Source organism: Bos taurus, chromosome 16 (assembly GCF_002263795.3).
Source record: "Bos taurus isolate L1 Dominette 01449 registration number 42190680 breed Hereford chromosome 16, ARS-UCD2.0, whole genome shotgun sequence".
Lineage (NCBI taxonomy): Eukaryota > Metazoa > Chordata > Mammalia > Artiodactyla > Bovidae > Bos > Bos taurus.
In genome coordinates, this window is record NC_037343.1 from 57,219,352 (window position 1) to 57,238,800 (window position 19,449).

General features: G+C 36.5%; 1 protein-coding gene and 1 non-coding gene across 5 annotated transcripts in view; both read right to left on the reverse strand.

The window, feature by feature from the left end:
• The window catches only part of COP1 (COP1 E3 ubiquitin ligase), a 224,457-nt gene that overhangs the window by 17,905 nt on the left and 187,103 nt on the right, over positions 1 to 19,449 (reverse strand).
• Positions 9,605 to 9,745, reverse strand: LOC112441902 (small Cajal body-specific RNA 3). The gene has a single exon (XR_003029865.1). It is a non-coding gene; the product is annotated as a small Cajal body-specific RNA 3 (non-coding RNA).

The following is a 19,449-nucleotide window of genomic DNA, read 5'->3' on the forward strand; positions in this document are numbered from 1 at the left end:
CAACAAGGCTGTATGCTGTCACCCTGCTTATTTAACTTATATGCAGAGTACATCATACAAAATGCCATTCTGGATGAATCACAAGCTGGAATCAAGATGGCTGGGAGAAATACCAACAACCTTAGATATGCAGATGATATCACTCTAAAGGCAGAGAGTGAAGAGGAACTAACAGCCTCTTGATGAGGGTGAAAGAGCAGAGTGAAAAAGCTGGCTTGAAGCTTAATACTCAGAAAACTAAGATCATGGCATCGGGTCCCATCACTTCATGGCAAACAGAAGTGGAAAAGTGCAAGCAGTGCAAGATTTTATTTTCTTGGGCTCCAAAAATCACTGCGGACGGTGACTGCAGTCATGAAATGAAAAGACACCTGCTCCAATGCAAACTAGTCCAGCCACTACGGAGAACAGTGTGGAGATTCCTTAAAAACTGGAAATAGAACTGCCTTATGATCCAGCAAGCCCACTGCTGGGCATACACACTGAGGAAACCAGAAGGGAAAGAGACACGTGTACCCCAATGTTCATCGCAGCACTGTTTATAATAGCCAGGACATGGAAGCAACCTAGATGTCCATCAGCAGATGAATGGATAAGAAAGCTGTGGTACATATACACAATGGAGTATTACTCAGCCATTCAAAAGAATACATTTGAATCAGTTCTAATGAGGTGGATGAAACTGGAGCCTATTATACAAAGCGAAGTAAGCCAGAAGGAAAAACATAAATACAGTATACTAACACATATATATGGAATTTAGAAAGATGGTAACAATAACCCGGTGTACAAGACAGCAAAAGAGACACTGATGTATAGAACAGTCTTATGGACTCTGTGGGAGAGGGAGAGGGTGGGAAGATTTGGGAGAATGACATTGAAACATGTAAAATATTATGTAAGAAACGAGTTGCCAGTCCAGGTTCAATACACGATACTGGATGCTTGGGGCTAGTGCACTGGGACGACCCAGAGGGATGGTATGGGGAGGGAGGAGGCAGGAGGGTTCAGGATGGGGAACACATGTATACCTGTGGTGGATTCATTTTGATATTTCGCAAAACTAATACAATTATGTAAAGTTTAAAAATAAAATAAAGTTTAAAAAAAAAAAAAAGAAAGCTATGACAAACCTAGACAGTGTATTTAAAAGCAGAGACATCACTTTGCCCACAAAGGTCTGTATACTCAAAGCTATGGTTTTATCAGTTGTCATGTATGGATGCGAGAATTGGACTGCAAAGAAGGCTGAGCACCAAAAAATTGATGCTTTCGAATTGTGGTGCTGGAGAAGACTCTTGAGAGTCCCTTGGGCTTGAAAGGAGATCAAACCAGTCAATCCCAAAGGAAATCAATCCTGAATATTCACTGGAAGGACTGTTGCTGAAGTTCTAATACTTTGACCACTTGATGTGAAGAGCCGATTCACTGGAACAGACCCTGAGGCTGGGAAGTTTGGAGGCAAAAGGAGAAGGAGGGAGCAGAGGATGAGACGGTTAGATAGCATCACTTACTTAATGCACACGAAAATGAGCAAACTCATGTCTGTTGAGTTGGTGAGGCCATCCAACTGTCTCATCCTTTGTCATCCCCTTCTCCTGTCCTGGGGTTACATAGAGTTGGACCCAACTTAGCGATTGAACAACAACGGTACTGGTGACCTCAGAAACAGCTCTACCTAATGTTCAAAACCTTTGCAAAAGTCCCTGGAGCTAACTCAGCTTCTAGAACTTCATTTTGACAGAAGCTTCTGGAAAAAGTTTTTCCTTATCTCCTAGGTGACAGGGGACCTCACCAAATTGCTTCCATAGAGAGAATAAATGTCCATTATCCCACTTTCAGAAAGTGGCTTCACCATAATGTTTATTATTTTCATGCCATTTATAGTCATCTATCACTATCCATTTATCATCTTTAGGTGGGAGATAATAACTGTATCTTCAAAACAGCTCTAAAGATTTTTTTGAAGTGAATTATATTGAAATACCTTTAAATAAACAAGCTTATAATATGTGAGGGCAACTTTATCATTTTTAAAAGGAAATATAGAAAAATACTGATTAAATTATTTAATAATCTAACTGAACTCTCTACTTCTAATCTCCTCTCATTATAATGCATTCTATACACTGCTACAAAAATATTCTCATGGGATAAGCTCATCTCCTGGTACACTGGGCTTTAGGAGCTTACTAATTCCTACAGAATAGAGCCCAAACTTCTTTTCCTTGGATTATTCTAGACTGTATACTCTGGTACCTCTCTGGCCTCATTCCCCAAAAGAGTTTCTAATTCCATGGACAGAGGAGACTGAAGGGTTATAGTCCATGGAGTCGCAAGAGTCAGATACGATTTAGAGACTAAACCATAACCACCACCCACCTTTTTACGTGTACCACTCTATTAAAAGTGTTCCACACTTGCATTACAGTTTCCCTCATCAACATCTTTGTTCACACTTTCCTCTAACTACACAGAAGGCAGTGTAGCAGAAAGAATATGCATTTTGGAGTCAGGTAGACCTGGGTTCAATTTCCAACTCTATTTCTCCTTATTTGGTTGTGTTGTCTTGGGTAAATCAGTTAACCTCTCTGAACCTCAATTTCACTTTAAACAGACATCAGACAGACCTCAAAAGTATGTAACTTAAAAAGATTTCTAGTGATGATTTTGAATTCAGATAAAACTTACTGTATAATGCCTGGGTGGTAGTAACCAGATGCTGGTTTACAGTCTTCTGTCCAGGTATGGTCTTTCCACTGCCTTAAGCTTTCTGAAACTCTTTTAGTATTTATGAAGACCAGCACAGAAGCCAATATTCTCATAAAGTCTTTTAAAATTCTCCCTATTAGAAGTAATCTCTCCCCTCCAGGGCCAATATTTCCTGGGATAATTCTTTTTTAAGGATGTCTTTCATTCAAGCTTATACCACAGTTATTTGTTTATAAATATTTTGTGTTTACTAGGTTATAAATCATTTAAATGCAGAGAATATGTTTTGCATGCTGCAAAATTAATATCTGATCAATGAAAAACAAATAGTTGTCTAGCTATGTCAATTAATGTATACCATATTGAAGATGACAGAACACTTATTATTTATTGATTAATCATTTACCTTGAGTTTCCCACTTATCTCAATACTTTCTATGTATTTTCTAATTTTATTCCTAAATATTATGTAGAAGATACCATATTCTGATTTCATAGAAGAGGAAACTGAGGCATAAAAAGTTAGTAACCGCCCCCTCCCAACCCAAAGCTTTGGGGCTTCCTTCACAGCTCAGTTGGTAAAGAATATGCCTACAATGCAGGAGACCCTGGTTCAATTCCTGGGTTGGGAAGATCCCCTGGAGAAGGAAATGGCAACTCACTCCCGTATTCTTGCCTAGAGAATCCCATGGACAGAGGAGCCTGGCAGGCAGTCTATGAGGTCACAAGAGTTGGATACAACTTAGTGACTAAACCAACCAACCAACAAATCTTTGCAGCTAATATTTACAGTCTCAAGGAAGGAAACCTAGCAACCATATTCCAGTAATCTTAATCACAACACTACCCTAAGACAGAAGTTAGAAATGACACACACTGCCACTCACCCTTTAGATGTTTAAATTAAAAGCACAACCTTGCCAAATTAAGGATCTAAAAATTTCAGAAACATTTTCTCCCCACAAACAACTTTATGGTCTGTGTTGTAAAACTAAGGAAAGAAAGTTCCTCAAAGATCTTTTCTAGGGGCGAAAAATGCCCAGACATGGGATCCTTAAAATTGAGTCTCGTTAGAACACTATTAGTGACACAGCAAGTGTGAAGTGCACTGAAATACTAATCACATCTGTCCTCCAAAACAAGAGCTGCCCTTGAGGTCACCAGCAACAAGTAATGTAAGTGGTCTGTCCTACACACACTGAATTTTCTTACTGCAGTGTTCACTAAGTTAAAACTGAACATTCATTTCAGTCCTTCAGATAAGAACCTGACATAATGACAAAGATAAATCACTATGTACAACGTACAGTACCTGCAAATACAGTTCCCTAGGGGACACACAATAGTGGGGAGGATGGCTGAATTTAATAGTCTACCTTAAAGATATATATATATATATATATATACACAAATATATATCTTTAAAGACAAATATTAACTATATATACAAAGAAATAAGTATATAAAAATTTGAGATAGTTAGGCTTTAAACAACCACAAAACAATAAAAACAATCTGCTACATTACAATCTTCATTTTATCTGTCAATTCCTTAATATTCTTTCCACAGAGGCTTGTGTCTTATTTGGTGTTTTCTTTTTTATAAACAGAGATATCTTTTTTCAGTTCAGTTCAGTCGCTCAGTCATGTCCAACTCTTTGCGAACCCTTGGACTGCAGCACGCCAGGCTTCCCTGTCCATCACCAACTCCCAGAGCTTACTCAAACTCATGTCCATTGAGTCAGTGATGCCATCCAACCATCTCATCCTCTGTCATCCCCTTCTCCCCCCGCCTTCAATCTTTCCCAGCATCAGGTCTTTTCCAGTGAGTCAGTTCTTCGCATCAGGTGGCCAAAATATTGGAGTTTCAGCTTCAGCATCAGTCCTTCCAATGAATATTTAGAACTGATTTCCTTTAGGACAGACTGGTTGGATCTCCTTGCTGTTCAAGGGACTCTCAAGAGTCATCTCCAACACCACAGTTCAAAAGCATCAATTCTTTGGTGCTCAGCTTTCTTTATAGTCCAACTCTTACATCCATCCATGACCACTGGAAAAACCATAGCTTTGACAAGACGGACCTTTGTTGGCAAAGTAATGCCTCTGCTTTTTATCTTGTTTGCTTGTTGCTCAAAGAGTGTTAATTTCGAGTATGACTGCAGTGTCACGGCAAATAAAAGACCACTCACACTTTAGGTTCTTTTCATACCAAGCTTATAAACACAGAAATAAAAGTTAGGGGCTTTTGCCTCATTTTTTTTCTTTCTTTGAGGTGGGGTGAGAGGGTGGGTAACATCCTATTCAAAATGCATCTTGAAAATTAAAATGGCTTTCCCTGGTCAGGGAACTGAGAACCCACATGCTGTAGGTGCAGCCAAAATAAATTAAAAAAAAAAAAAAAAATTAAAATGGCTTTTGTCCTCAGGTAGGAGTTCATGGACTCTGTGTGGCTGAATTTGGTTTTCCTTCAGGATCCTACAGCCCATGTGCAGTATGGACGAGTATCTCACGTTAAGGTAAATGATCACTCTGGGTAAACTGCAAGACTCTCGATGAATCAGATCCAAACAAAAGTGAAATGGATATAACTCTGAGATCCCAAAACAATAGAAACTCGATAAAAGAGAACCTCTATAAGTGGGTTTAATAGAAAAATACTTTCAAATGAATTTGCCCTTTCAGTTTTTCTGTTTAAGCATGACCCACAGTTGCCTTATGAACATCCCCTTCCTTTCCCGTGAGATGAAATGCAAATATGATGATATGCAGAGATTCTGAGGAGGCTCTCTCCCATCAATGTTCTGTTAAGTGGTATTATTCAATTCTCCAATTTTTGCACTCTTTTATATTTCCTTCATATCATCCCAAGGCAGTTATATACTTTCCTATGGTAGCCTCTGATTTATATACAGAGAGAGAAAATACTCAAAGTGCTAACATTTCATTGCTTTGTCTTATTGAGCTGTAGTGGATTTCCTGACAGGCACAATCATTCTTCCATTAAAACCCATTTATAGAGGTTCTCTTTTATCAAGTTTCTGTTGCTTTTGGATTTTGGAGTTATATCCATTTCACTTTTGTTTGGATCTGATTCATCAAGACAGTCTCCCAATTTGCCCAGAGTGATCACTTACCTTAATATAGACTTTTGTCTATGCTGCATGTGGGTAGCATGTGAGAGCCCACACAAATACAGGCAAACACTGGCTCCAAGATGATCTCCAGTGGTTTTTAAATAAGTGCCATTGGTAAACCAGTTTCTTTTGACCCTGACCTTCCTTTCAGCATGTGGTTTTTCAGAAATGACTTAGTAAAAAATATGTAAATATGTCTGAGAGAATGAATACAAAAACACAATCTATCAATAAGAGGTCCTGCTCTTTAAATGAAAATGTTAACAGTCAGCCTTCCCTGCATTCTATGAAGGATCTAAAACTGAGTGAATTAATTGTTAGAACTGTATTTTCAAGACAGACAATTAATAAAATTTGTTTTCTTAGACTCTAAAGTTCTCATTTTACAACTGTCTCACTTTCTCATTTTACTATCTTATAGAGACAATGAAAAAAAAATTCTATCATCATCACATAACTAATTGTTGAGAACTACAGGCCAGTTACTGTGCTAAGGACTATATATTTCACTTAATCCACATACCTTCCACAGAGGAAGATAAGAGATAATATTTTATCTTCAATTTAAAAAGAATAAAACATGGTCTTAAAGACACTTAATAACTTGTTCAAAGCCATACACACAATTATGAAATAGCGAAGCCATGAATCAATACGTGGAGACTGATAGAATATGTTAATTTTTGGTTTTAGGCATATTGCTTTGTTAAGTTTATTACATGACTGGCCGTGACTTGAATCTATTAACTTAGAAGGAGAAAGGGGTCTTAGGTGAGCATTTGATATGTATGGGAGAACCTCAGCTCTCAGACATTATATATGGATATTACACCTCAAATCTCATATGCCTAGATTCCTAACCATAAGTATGATTTCAAGTATAATACTATATAAAATTATTATATATTTTATATTTATTTATATATTTTTTAATAATATACAAAATTTCAAGTAAAATACCATCTGAGAGAAGGACTTGGCCACAAAAATAAGGCAGAAGGAAGTATACCATAGTCAGTATATGCAGTGGCTGTGCCAGGCTAATAGCCACCCCGCCAACCCAATTTAAGATCTTGGAGATTAGAGTTTATCTATCATAGGGAATGCTTTCAAGACTACTCAGTTAAACACAAATCCTCTCTTTCCCCCGCACTGGTACCCTTGCGTAGGATGATACTGGGTCCCTTTTTAATCCCAAACTATAAGGACTATTATGAACAGAAAAATATAGTCATAATGTATGATTAACAGAATAAAGGGTTATTGCTTTAATATGTTACCTTCATCACACTTTAACTTTTTTTGATTCAGTCAAATACCTACTCTTACAACTAATTTACCTAGCAGGAGGAAATGAATTACACTGCTAATTGAAAGAACTTCTACATTGGTTGGCTTATTACATTTTCAAATCTAAAATTCTTAAGCTTTATAAATGAGTTTCCTAAATAAATAATGAAAATATCCATTAATGTTGAAAATTCTTTACTATCATTCTAAGACAAGGTGTACCAGATATTTTTAGGGCAAAGAAATGGTATTCTAGGTGCTAGATATCTCCTATACTTCATGATTAGATTTAAGAAAAAGTAGCATTAATCACAGTGAGAGTAGCATCAGACATAAGTGTGTATGAAATTCAAATTTTATCTAATGATAAAAGAGCCTAAGGTGATCATGAATATAAATACAAAATAGTAGCTCACTAAATTTTTACCACTGGAATCTGTCTCTACCAAACAAGAAAATTAGCATTCTTTAAACATCATTTGGTATAATATGCTTCTCTCTCTGGGAATATGGCCATGCACACATATATATATTGGTCTAGTAGTATAATTTCTTGGTAGGGCTTCTTTTAAGATGTTTTACCATTTTGAAAGTCTAACTTAATACAGTAAGAAATTACTCAAATTTCCAAGTAGTAAAAAGTCATGTCTCAAGTCTGTTTGGAAAAATATGTGTGTATAGATAGAAACACAAACACATCAGGGAGGAATCACCTAACCACCTATACCAGAGTCACCAGATTATCGTATATCCTCCCTACCTTCAACTTACTTGCTTTCTGTTAAGACCTAATCTTTATATTATATAACTCAACATTGAAAAAAATACCAAACCTGATTAAGAAATGGGCAGCATACTTGATATTACATTTTTCCAAAGATGGCATAAAAATGGCAAACAGACACATAAAAAGATATAAACACTAGTCATCAAGAAACTAAAAATAAAAATCACAGTGAAATATCACCTCATACCTATCAGAATAGCTATTATTAAAAAGAGAGCAAATAACAGGACTTCCCTGGTGGGCCAATGGCTAAGATTCTGTTCTTCCAATACAGGGGACCCATGTTCAATCCTGGTCAGGGAACTAGATCCCACTTGCCACAAGTAAGAGCCAGTGCAGAACAAATAACAATTGTTGGCAAGGATGTGATAGATGCCAACTGTGTAGATGGCAATTCTACACAGTTGATGGGGATGTAAATTGGTCCAGCTACTATGGAAAACAGTACAGAGGTTCCTCAAAAAAAATTTAACAATTTAATTACCATATGATTTAGCAATTCCACTTCTAAGTATATTCCTGAAGGACAAAAAAAACACATATGACCACCCCCCCCCGCCATGTTCACTGCAGCATTATTGACAATAGTCAAGATATGGAAGCAACCTAAGTGTCCATCAAGAGATGAATGAATGAAGAAGATGTGACATACACACACTCACACGCATACACAACGGCCTTGGCTGAGATGTCCTAGAAAGTAAATAAAGAGTGGTGGGGATACCTCTCAAATATATGTGTAAACATATGTTTAGACAGGGTCAGTCAAAAGGCATTCTTTTCCCTTTCGAATTAGATCTGAATAATATTTGTGTTCATGATTCTTAGTTACAGACTATTTTAGTGAAGGGTCTTGAATCTAGATTTGAATTTATCATGCAAAGAAACAGAGCAAAAATAAGTGAGTAAAAAACCATGAAATGGTTCATTACACTGTAGACCAAGGACTTCTAAAGAGCCTAGAAAAATAAGACTACTTATTCAATAACGGTCTGATACAAGAATCAGTCAGAATAACAGATTTGGGATTTCAGAACCACAAACAAGGATTCTCACACAATTAGTTACAAATAAACCCAGCAGTGGCTTGCATACCCTGGTGCTATACACCACACCTCAATGTATTAGAAATGCCACCACAGTTCTTTCCCCTGTTACCATACCCCTCCCCACAACTTACTGCAGAACACACACAATGAAAAATTTAGTACTAAAAATTTAGATTTCAAATTTAGTACTAAGCTAATAGTAGCAAGCTTTTCCATGAAACAGTCATTCCTGAAATTTAGTTATAGACTTACAAGATTACATAAACTATATTTTGGAAAAATCACTTTCTTAATGACAATCAATTCTTAATGATGCATGGAAGCTAACTCTGAATAGCTTCTTCATATCCAAAATATTGACTGACCTTTACTGATAACCCTGGATTAGTTAAGCCGATGTGGTCCCTCAGAAAAATCACATTTCTGTGTTCATTCTACTTCCTGGTTGTGGTTTCCTTAATCAAACAAAAAAGAATCTATTTTTAAAAACTGTAATATACCTCAATCACTGGTTAAGACGGATGCAGAAGTAATCTCACCTGGCAGTCTATTAATAATCTAGTACACTTAATTAGCAGAGATAGTAAACAAAATGGCCAGGAAAGCAGTACTCAGGAGTGCTGGTTTTAAAGGCTGTATGGAGGGGAACGATCAGACTTAGCCAGCTGTCCTAAGCCAGACAGAGACCTCCATGTTAATGTAGGATCACTGCAATTTGTAGACAAAAGGCATTCTTTCATTTGTCCACATGGTTGGTTGCTGCAGGTTCCATTTTTACTGTGTTTCATTATTAAGAAGCGTTTTGTTATCCAGCCTTTTCTATACCAACTTCCAACTGCATCAAATCCTCATTTAAATACACTTCAATACATTCAAATGAGTTATAGAACAAACAACCATGATTCAGAGAACAGAAAAAGAACAATTAAGAAGGTACACTTAGCACAGAAGCTCAAAATGACCCTTACTCAGCAAGAAAAGGTATAAAAAACACGTACAAGGGAGAGAGAATTGAGATACACAAAAATATCACATCATTTTCACCACCCTTCCTTCATTCCAAATGCTTTCCAAAGTCTTCTCCCTTCTCGCCAAGCAAGCCACACCAGACAACTTCTCTCACGTATCAATACCTCTTGAGACAGCTCTTCTGAATAAAGTCTGAGAACAATGTGCTTACAGTGGCATATCTGACAGGGAAAAATGACTCTTTATTGCTGATTAACATAAAGGAGGGCTTCCGAGTATGGAACTGTTCATTTCTAACGGTGCTATTGGATAAATTCCTCCAGGGTACTCTGGCAAAGCTGTTTCAAGAGTTCTGTATTATTTTAGGGATACCATGTAACGAAGTAGAAACAGCAGTTAATTTAAGACAAGGAGAACTAGACCTGCATTTTGGTTCTGCCATAGTACTGGTCAATCCTCCTAGAAACTCAATTTCTTCAAGTATAAAACAGATAATCTTAAGAATTTCAGAGAATTTTTATGATGATTCAAAGAAAACACAGCAACGTATCTAACCAAAAAAGAACTTGCATATTTCAGGCACCAAAAAAATAAGTGGTAGTTATTCTCATTGAAACACTATAACTGGGACTTCTCAGGTGGTCCAGTGGTTAAGACTCTGAACTTCAAATGCAGGGGCCAAGGGTTCAATCCCTGGTCAGGGAACTAAGATCCCATATGCTGTGTGCAGTGTGCCCAAGAAAACAGAAAAAGACACTGTAACCTAAATTTCTTTACAATTAAAGGGCAGTTTTCTCAAATATGAGTATATTACTGTATTATTTTCAGCATCAGATTTATGATCTTATAAAACTGATTAAAAACATAATGCAGGCTTTTCAGATTAAGACTAAATTTTACCTTAACTATAACTTCCCCAGAAAATGAAGTAGCTTTTATCATGGCAGTTGCTGGTGTTGATACTTTTTGCTCTCAAACTAGAAGCAAGAAATATAACTAAGGCAACACTAACGAAATACAACCTTGGAGAAAAATATACTTTTTCACTGGTACAGTGACACCACCTTTATGGCAGAAAGTGAAGAAGAACTAAAGAGCCTCTTGGTGAAAGAGGAGAGTGAGAAAGTTGGCTTAAAGCTCAACATTCAGAAAACGAAGATCATGGCATCCGGTCCCATCAGTTCATGGCAAATAGATGGGGATACAGTGGAAACAGTGTCAGACTTTATTTTGGGGGCTCCAAAATCACTACAGATGGTGACTGCAGCCATGAAATTGAAAGATGCTTACTCCTTGGAAGGAAAGTTATGACCAACCTGGACAGCATATTAAAAGCAGAGACATTACTTTGCCAGCAAAGGTCCGTCTAGTTAAGGCTATGGTTTTTCCAGTGGTCATGTATGGATTTGAGAGTTGGACTATAAAGAAAGCTGAGCGCCGAAGAATAGATGCTTTTGAACTGTGGTGTTGGAGAAGACTCTTGAGAGTCCCTTGGACTGCAAGGAGACCCAACCAGTCCATCCTAAAGGAGACCAGTCCTGGGTATTCATTGGAAGGACTGATGTTGAAGTGGAAACTCCAATACTTTGGCCACCTGATGAGAAGAGCTGACTCATTGGAAAAGGCCCTGATGTTGGGAAAGATTGAGGGCAGGAGAAGAAGGAGACGACAGAGGATGAGATGGTTGGATGGCATCACCGACTCGATGGACACGGGTCTGGGTAGACTCCGGGAGTTAGTGATGGACAGGGAGGCCTGGTGTGCTGCGGTTCATGGGGTCACAAAGAGTTGGACACGACTGAGTGACTGAACTGAACTGAACTGAACAGTGCCTTCAGTATGGACCATCACAGAAACCAGAAACCAGGGAGATGAAATGGGTAGGAGAGGGATAGAAAAACAGGGTTTGGAGCTGGGACAGGATGAAAGGATTTAGACAAATGGCAGAGGCAATATAGAAGACAAGGCAATATAGACACTTAAGGAACAGCATCAGCACAAGTCTAGAGGTAAAAATGGAAATAGTCTGGGACAATGAAGAAACCTTCCCAATAGATGCTTTGTGCTACAAAACAAGCAAACAAAACAAAAACAACAACAGAAATAAGGTTGGACAAACAGAATTATCCTAGATTCTTGAAAACCTTGAACACAAATAACAGTTTAGATAGGATGCCTAAGATCAAACACTTGAGGAAATAAGAGTCATTAAAGGAGCAGAAAGAGGAGTAACAATTAAAAACTATGTCTACCATTCCTCTATACTATTTTAAAGGCTGACTTCCTAACTAATTACTACTAAATTTGGTTTTGAGCTACCTTTGAATCAGTTCCTCTACTATATTTTTTCTATAATTAGAATCGGATTTTTTTTTTAAGGATCATATCTAATAGTGAGGGTAAAATATAATCTTTAAATTAGATAAAGGTATTTGAAGTGAAAAAGATTAAAAAAATGAACATGTTCAGATAATATATTTATCAAATTTTCCTCTAATTTTTAATGATGGCCAAATATACAAGCTGAGTTACACACAAATACTGAGTTTGAAAGAAACTTTTCTGGGTTAATTAAAGGTAACAAGCAATGTTTAACTCCATCTGAATTAAAATAGAGAAATGATTATAAAGATACAATGGGATCAGAAGTAATCTATGGTGGGGGTGGTGGGGGGGAGTGAGAAGAAACAGGAATGAGGAGACTAAATGCACAAATGAATGAGACAAATATATGACACCAAAAGACAGCTTTTCTTTGATGAATAATTGGAACAAAAAAGATTAGACACAATTTAATTTGTGAAATTCAACAAATACTTACAAGGAAAATAAACAAAGAGAAACAAAGCTCAAAACTTGGTATCTCACAGCACTCAGAGGCTTGCCCAGAGAGGGTATGGAGGAAGCCCCTTGCCCCACCACTCCGGCCTATGCCTTTCCCTATGCCTTTTTCCCATTTGGCTGTTCCTGAGTTGTATCCTTCATAATAAATTGGTAAACACCGAGTCAAACCAGGCTGATTAAACATAAGGATGCCTTTGGGAGTCAGATCTTTGACTCCAACTTTAAGACTCTGATTTACCACAAGCAATACAAGAATGTTGTAGCCTTTATTTTTGCAGTGAGAGATCAACTAGAACCTCAATACCCAATGCTTCCCTCACAGTTGGTCTTTATAGTTTCTGAAGTAACCAACTTCCAAAGGAATCCCAGAAGGCCTCCTAATGTGGCTCTTGGAAGGGTGTGAGATGTACCTACTTACTCCTGGGAGATGAACAAGAGGTATCTGGTGGCCACTGTCAGAAACACTTTAAAAACACTTTTTCCCCCTTTCCCAGATGAGAACACTGTTGGAGCTCTATAAATTTCCACAGGTGAGAACAAGACTGATTAAAAGAGGGAATGAAAAATGTTTCTCCCTATAATTCTAGGTTTTTTTTAATAAAATGAAAGAGAATTATGCATTCCATAAGAAAAAACAACAGCAAGTAATGGAGGTTCCTGGGTCTCTCTCCCTCAAATTCTGGCTTAATAAGTCTGGGGTTTAGAAATTTGCATGTTAAATACATACACCAGGTTATTAGTAATTCTGAAGTAGATGATCAGTAGACCATACCTTGAAAAACACTAGTACAGATACTAGAAACTGTCTATACATGTTGAACTCAAGAGAAAGAAGAAATCTGCATCTTTCTATTTTTGGTCAGGGGGCTGGGGAGAGGGGAGTAGAGAGGAAAGATTTACTTGTTTGTCTGTCTCTTTTCATTTACTGAGTGTAAGGCCAACGTAATACCAAGATAAACAGGACAAGACTTTTTTAACCTATGGAAGCTTTTGAGTTCAATAAGAATGATTATACATGTAAAGGTTATTGGTAATATTTTTTACCCATATTATATACATTTATTTGGTTGAAAGATATATTCCATACTGGTATTTGAATTACACTAGTGGCTCACAGAAATTTAGTTAGTTTTAAGTTCACTTCACAAGTGGAAATCTATAAGAATTTAAAATAAGTAAAATGTAATGGGAAACTGAATATGTAAAATACTAGTGTAGTTTATGTATACTAGTAATTGCCTTATTCTTCTCTTTTCAGTCTCCTATTCCCATATTTTAAACTAGTTCATGAAAGTGTAAGTAGCACATGAAATCAGCAGTTTTGAACTGTCTACAAATTCAAGTAACATTATACCCCCAGAGGATTCAAGTAAGTCGGAAGTAAAGAGCAAGTTAGCACAACGAAAATTAATACAGAAAATGCTGATCTTTGCTATAAGCAGAGCCACAAGTTCTTGAACATTACACACTTAGAGATATTTACTGTTTATGAGGTGATGGGGAAAAAAGAGCTGTTCTTTTACCAAAGTTGCTCTTTTACCAAGTTTTACCAAAGTCAACTTGGTAAGATTTTGAGTTAAGGAAAAATATAATAGACTTCCTTGTGAATCATAAGCTCTCTGTCATCAAATGTTCAAAAAGCCTGAAGGATATTAAATATGATATAAATCATTTCACCAATGGGCAAAAGGTAGGGCTAGGCAGTTATCACTCCACTACTTTTGTGATTACAAAACCCAGCACTTTAGTAAAAGGACCTCCAGTCTAATGACATTATAAGATGGAATAAAAAGAGGTATATGAAAGAATAACTGGGCTCAGTGAACTGCAAGGTCAAAGGCACAAAGGTTAAATGCAGAGAAATAAACGTAAAAACCCATCAGAAGTGTTGGAGGATTTATAAGCAATTTGGTGTTGCTGAAGTATAAAATATGCCTATGCAAGTGGTAGGTGACCATACTGGAAAGGTAGGTGGGAAGTCTGAAGAAGGAGGGTGTTGTTAGACATCACATCAAGCTTAGATTTTATTTTATAACCACTGGGACACTACTGAAGGATTTCAAGCAGCACAGGTACTACTGAGAGCTAATTGCAGGGAATGATGAAAACTTGAACTAGTGATAAGTGGAAGAGTAGTAGGAGTAGAAATGGATGATGGATTCAAGATGCACTGAAAAGAAAATGAGATCATATTTGTGCTGAGATTACATACCGAAACTTATTTTACATTTGTAAGACTCCAGTTTTAATGGTTAAAACTTTATATGTGAATAAATTTGATTTTAAATTTACAAAATGCCAAAGAATAGAACTGTGCTTAATAAAACTTAAAAATTGATCCAACATTTTCTATGATATAGTAAATCATAGCAATAGCCTATATTATCGGAATTTCTACAGCAATTCATAAGTAGAATGCCAAATTGGCATGTCTTCATACCTGTCAGCTACATATAAGAAATCTGGCAAAATTTTAGAAAAACTCAATATATGAGACTAAATAATTAGAAAGTCCCTAACTGTTAAGATCAGGTAATGTCACAATTTCTGGATAGCCTAAATATTTTACTCACACTTTTAAAATTCCTGCCCTTGGCTAAATTTATACTGAGACTTTTATTAGAAACTAATTTCAAACAGATGATTCCATTGCCACTACCGATTCAGATACTAAATCATCTTTTTTAATTGAGATACTTAAAGTCAGATTGACTTTCTATACAAAATCTATCCCTAAAGCTTCCTATTTTCATTAGAATCAAAGATCTTGAAGACAAATACAAACATAACTAACTACCTATTCAATTCTCAACAATATGTACATACTCTGTCATTAAAAACAAATGATTTATTTTCTGCCTTGTCTTCATTTTTGGCTTGGCTATCACAGTTCAAACAAAAAATCTATTTTCATCAAAGCTGATCTTCTTATATACAGTTAAAAAAAAAAAAAGACTAGTATAAACAGGCACAAAATTACACGGCTTCTTTACAGCAATTATAATGAATGACTTTTCTACATAATCAAATTATTCCTATGTTCAGCAGTTAATTATTTTTCTACCATCCTGGGACTAGCCAATGTCAACTTCTGATAGCTTTACTTGGAAGAAATGTTGCATAAAATGGGATTTAAGATATAATAGAGTAAGAGATATGGAAGGCACAAACCTCCACAAGGATCACATCAGTATGGAAGACTATTCCAAGAACAATGGAAATTAACGTGGGACTGTGGAAGTAAGATATAAAATCACATATCTTTTCCTCGGATAAACTGCAGGAAACACTTTCTCTCAAACAGTTGCTGTCTTTGGTTAACACTGCTTTAAGTAATTGTTAAATATATTTTTATTCAGTTAGAAAAGAATAATCTTTTTTTTATACTGTCTACACTTCAGCATATTAAACCAATTCAAGCAGTATTTGTTAAAAATGTTTAAGTCAAGGAAATGCTATCCAACATTCACTCTCTTTCCTTCTACTAGTGTTATAAAAATTTATAGGAAATAAAAGATAAACATTCAGAAACCCAAGTTAAATTTTTTCCCATCTTAAAATATTTTTGACACTTTAAAACATGGTGGGGTAATAATGAAAATTATTACTAGGCTAACAGCATCATTCAGAATGCACTCTCAAATTAACATTAATAAATTTCTTTTAAAAAAGCAAAACAAAACCCATAATCAAGTCGCTTAAAAATCTGTGTGATTCTACTCTTCAAAACTGGCATATTTTAGAAGGAAAACCACTATTTTTAAAGAAGCATTTAATGAGAAAAAGAAATTATAAGAATCATTCTAATATAGGTCAAATTCCATTACAGTACATATAAAAAGGAAAATAAAATATTTAAAATATCACCATAGAGACCCACCACATTATTTTGTTGATTTCATTACATTTTCATCATGAAATACCTAATGCAACAAATGTTTTCATAGAAACTGTCCATACAGTAGTGGACACTAAGGTTAAGGAATACTGACACTTAATATAATTTAGAGAAGAAATAAACTACAGGTTTGCTTCCATTTTCCACAGCCTTCTGGTCTCTATTTTCTACTTTCCCACCCAAATCTAGTCTGAACACTAAGGGATGAGTTGGGCACTTAGGAGAGACGGAAGCCACAGTCTTCCTGGAAGGCAGGGTCCCTGCTCAGAATCTCCTTTCCTTCCATGCCCAAGACAGACAAGGATCATTCAGATTGGCCCTCTTCCAGTCAGGAAAAAATTTTAAAGTGTTATAAACCATCCGGCTAGAAGGAAGAAGAAAGGAAAGATAAAACGGAAGGAAAGAAACAGAGATGAAGAAAGGAAAGAAGAAAGAAAAGAAAGATCCCATGTTGTCTTCTCAGTGTTCATTGAAGAATTTAGGATGAGAAATAGTTTGTAAAGTTGGGAAATCAATATATATTAAAGGTAGCTTTTTAAAATTGAATAAAAGAAAAAAGACCACATCTTATTCTTTTGAGTGTTTCTTCGTGAGAAGCATAAGAAGTAGCAAAATCTAACAGACATCAGGTATTCATAATTATAATTATTCCCTCTTTAACAGATGCTTGAGAACCATTAATGCCTCCTGGTTACTATGCATACAAACCTTCAGTGGTAACATACATCATCTGTTTCCAAACCTGACTGTTCATATAATTTTCTATAGAGACCTGGGGAACTTTCCAGAATACGAATCTTTACTCTCTTTCCCACCTCCCCCAAGGTACAGACTCAGGGGTCTAAGAGGAGAGCTGTTCTGTTACATACATTTTTTGAAAAGATTCCAAGGTGATTCTGATGATCAGTCAGGTCTGAGAATCACTGTGATAAATAAATTTTTATCATAGATGCCTTCTGCATTTTAATGGACATAGACTGGCTTTTCATACATGCTTTAGCTTCCCAAGTTTAGTGGAATTTGGTGCTCTATACATAGTGTTTACTAAATCGGAGAGGGAATGCCTATCTCTTGGATAAAAGCATATATAAACTGGAAAATAGATATATTATGTAAGGCTTTTTTAGAGAAGACTGAGTTGTGAAACACTACAAATGCAGTGGAGAAAGGGAAGGACGAATAATAAATACCAATTCCTCCATAGCTGCACGCACTCTAATGTTTTCATTGTTTTTGAAAATGTGCAAGAGCCTGGAGATTATATCCCAAGGACAACATGGTAACTATGAAATAATTATATAGGTATCCAAAATGTTAATGTCGAGAAAACTATTTTTCTTAAACTGATACAGTCTTCATACTACCATTGAGTTTTAAGTATTAGAAATATCTCTCCCCTTTACTCCAGTATCTCCTTGGTTTCAAAAAACAGTATTTAATTAATTATGCAACAAACAAGTGAAAGGACAAGGCTGAAGAACTGTATCATTCATTACAAAAATTATATATTAATTATACATTATGTGCACACCATCTGTTCAGTGCTAGTGGTTTAAAAAAAATTTAATTGGAGGATAACTGCTTTACAATGTTGTGCTGGCTTCTGCTATACATCAACAGGAATCAGCCATAAGTATACATATATCCTCTTCCTCTTAAGCCTCCCTCTCACTCTGCCCCTCATCCCATCCCTCCCCTCTAGGTTATCACAGGACACTCTCAAGCTGAGCTTATGTGCTATACAGCAACTTTCTACTAGCTAGCTACTTTACACACGCGAGTGAATATACGTCAGTGCTACTCTCTCGGTTGGCTCCACCCTCTCCCTCCCCTCCTGTGTCCACAAGTCCCTTCTCTCTCTCTATTCCAGCCCTGTGAATGGGTTCACCAGTACCATTTTTCTAGACTCCACATATATGCCTTAATAAATGATATTTGTTTTTCTGACTCACTTCACTTTGTATAACAGGCTCTAGATTCATCCACCTCACTAGAACTGAATCAGGTAAATTCCTTTTTATGGCTAAGTAATATTTCATTGCACATATGTACCACAACTTCATCCATTCATCCGTCAATGGACATGTTAGTGATATTTTAGAAAACAAAAGCTACTACTAGCAAACATTCATATAATTTGCACTATTTAAAACCCTTTATATACATTAACTTATTTTAACATTATAATGACCCTAGTTGAGTTCAGTTCAGTCGTTCAGTCATATCTGACTCTTTGCGATCTCATCAACTACAGCACACCAGGCCTCCCTGTCCATCACCAACTCCCAGAGCTTACCCAAACCGATGTCCATTGAGTCGGTGATACCATCCAACCATCTCATTCTCAGTTGTCCCCTTCTCTTCCTGCCCTTAATCTTTCCAGCATCAGGGTCTTTTCAAATGAGTCAGCTCTTTGCATCAGGTGGCCAAAGTATTGGAGTTTCAGCTTCAACATCAGTCCTTCCAATGAATACACAGGACTGGTCTCCTTTAGGATGGACTGGTTGGGTCTCCTTGCAGTCCAAGGGATTCTCAAGAGTCTTCTCCAACACCACAGTTCAAAAGCATCAATTCTTCGGCGCTCAGCCCTCTTTATAGTCCAATTCTCACATCCATACATGACCACTGGAAAAACCATAGCCTTGTCTAGACAGATCTTTGTTGACAAGGTAATGTCTCTGCTTTTTAATATGCTGTACAGGTTGGTCATAACTTTACCACAAGGAGTAAGCATCTTTTAATTTCATGGTTGCAGTCACCATCTGC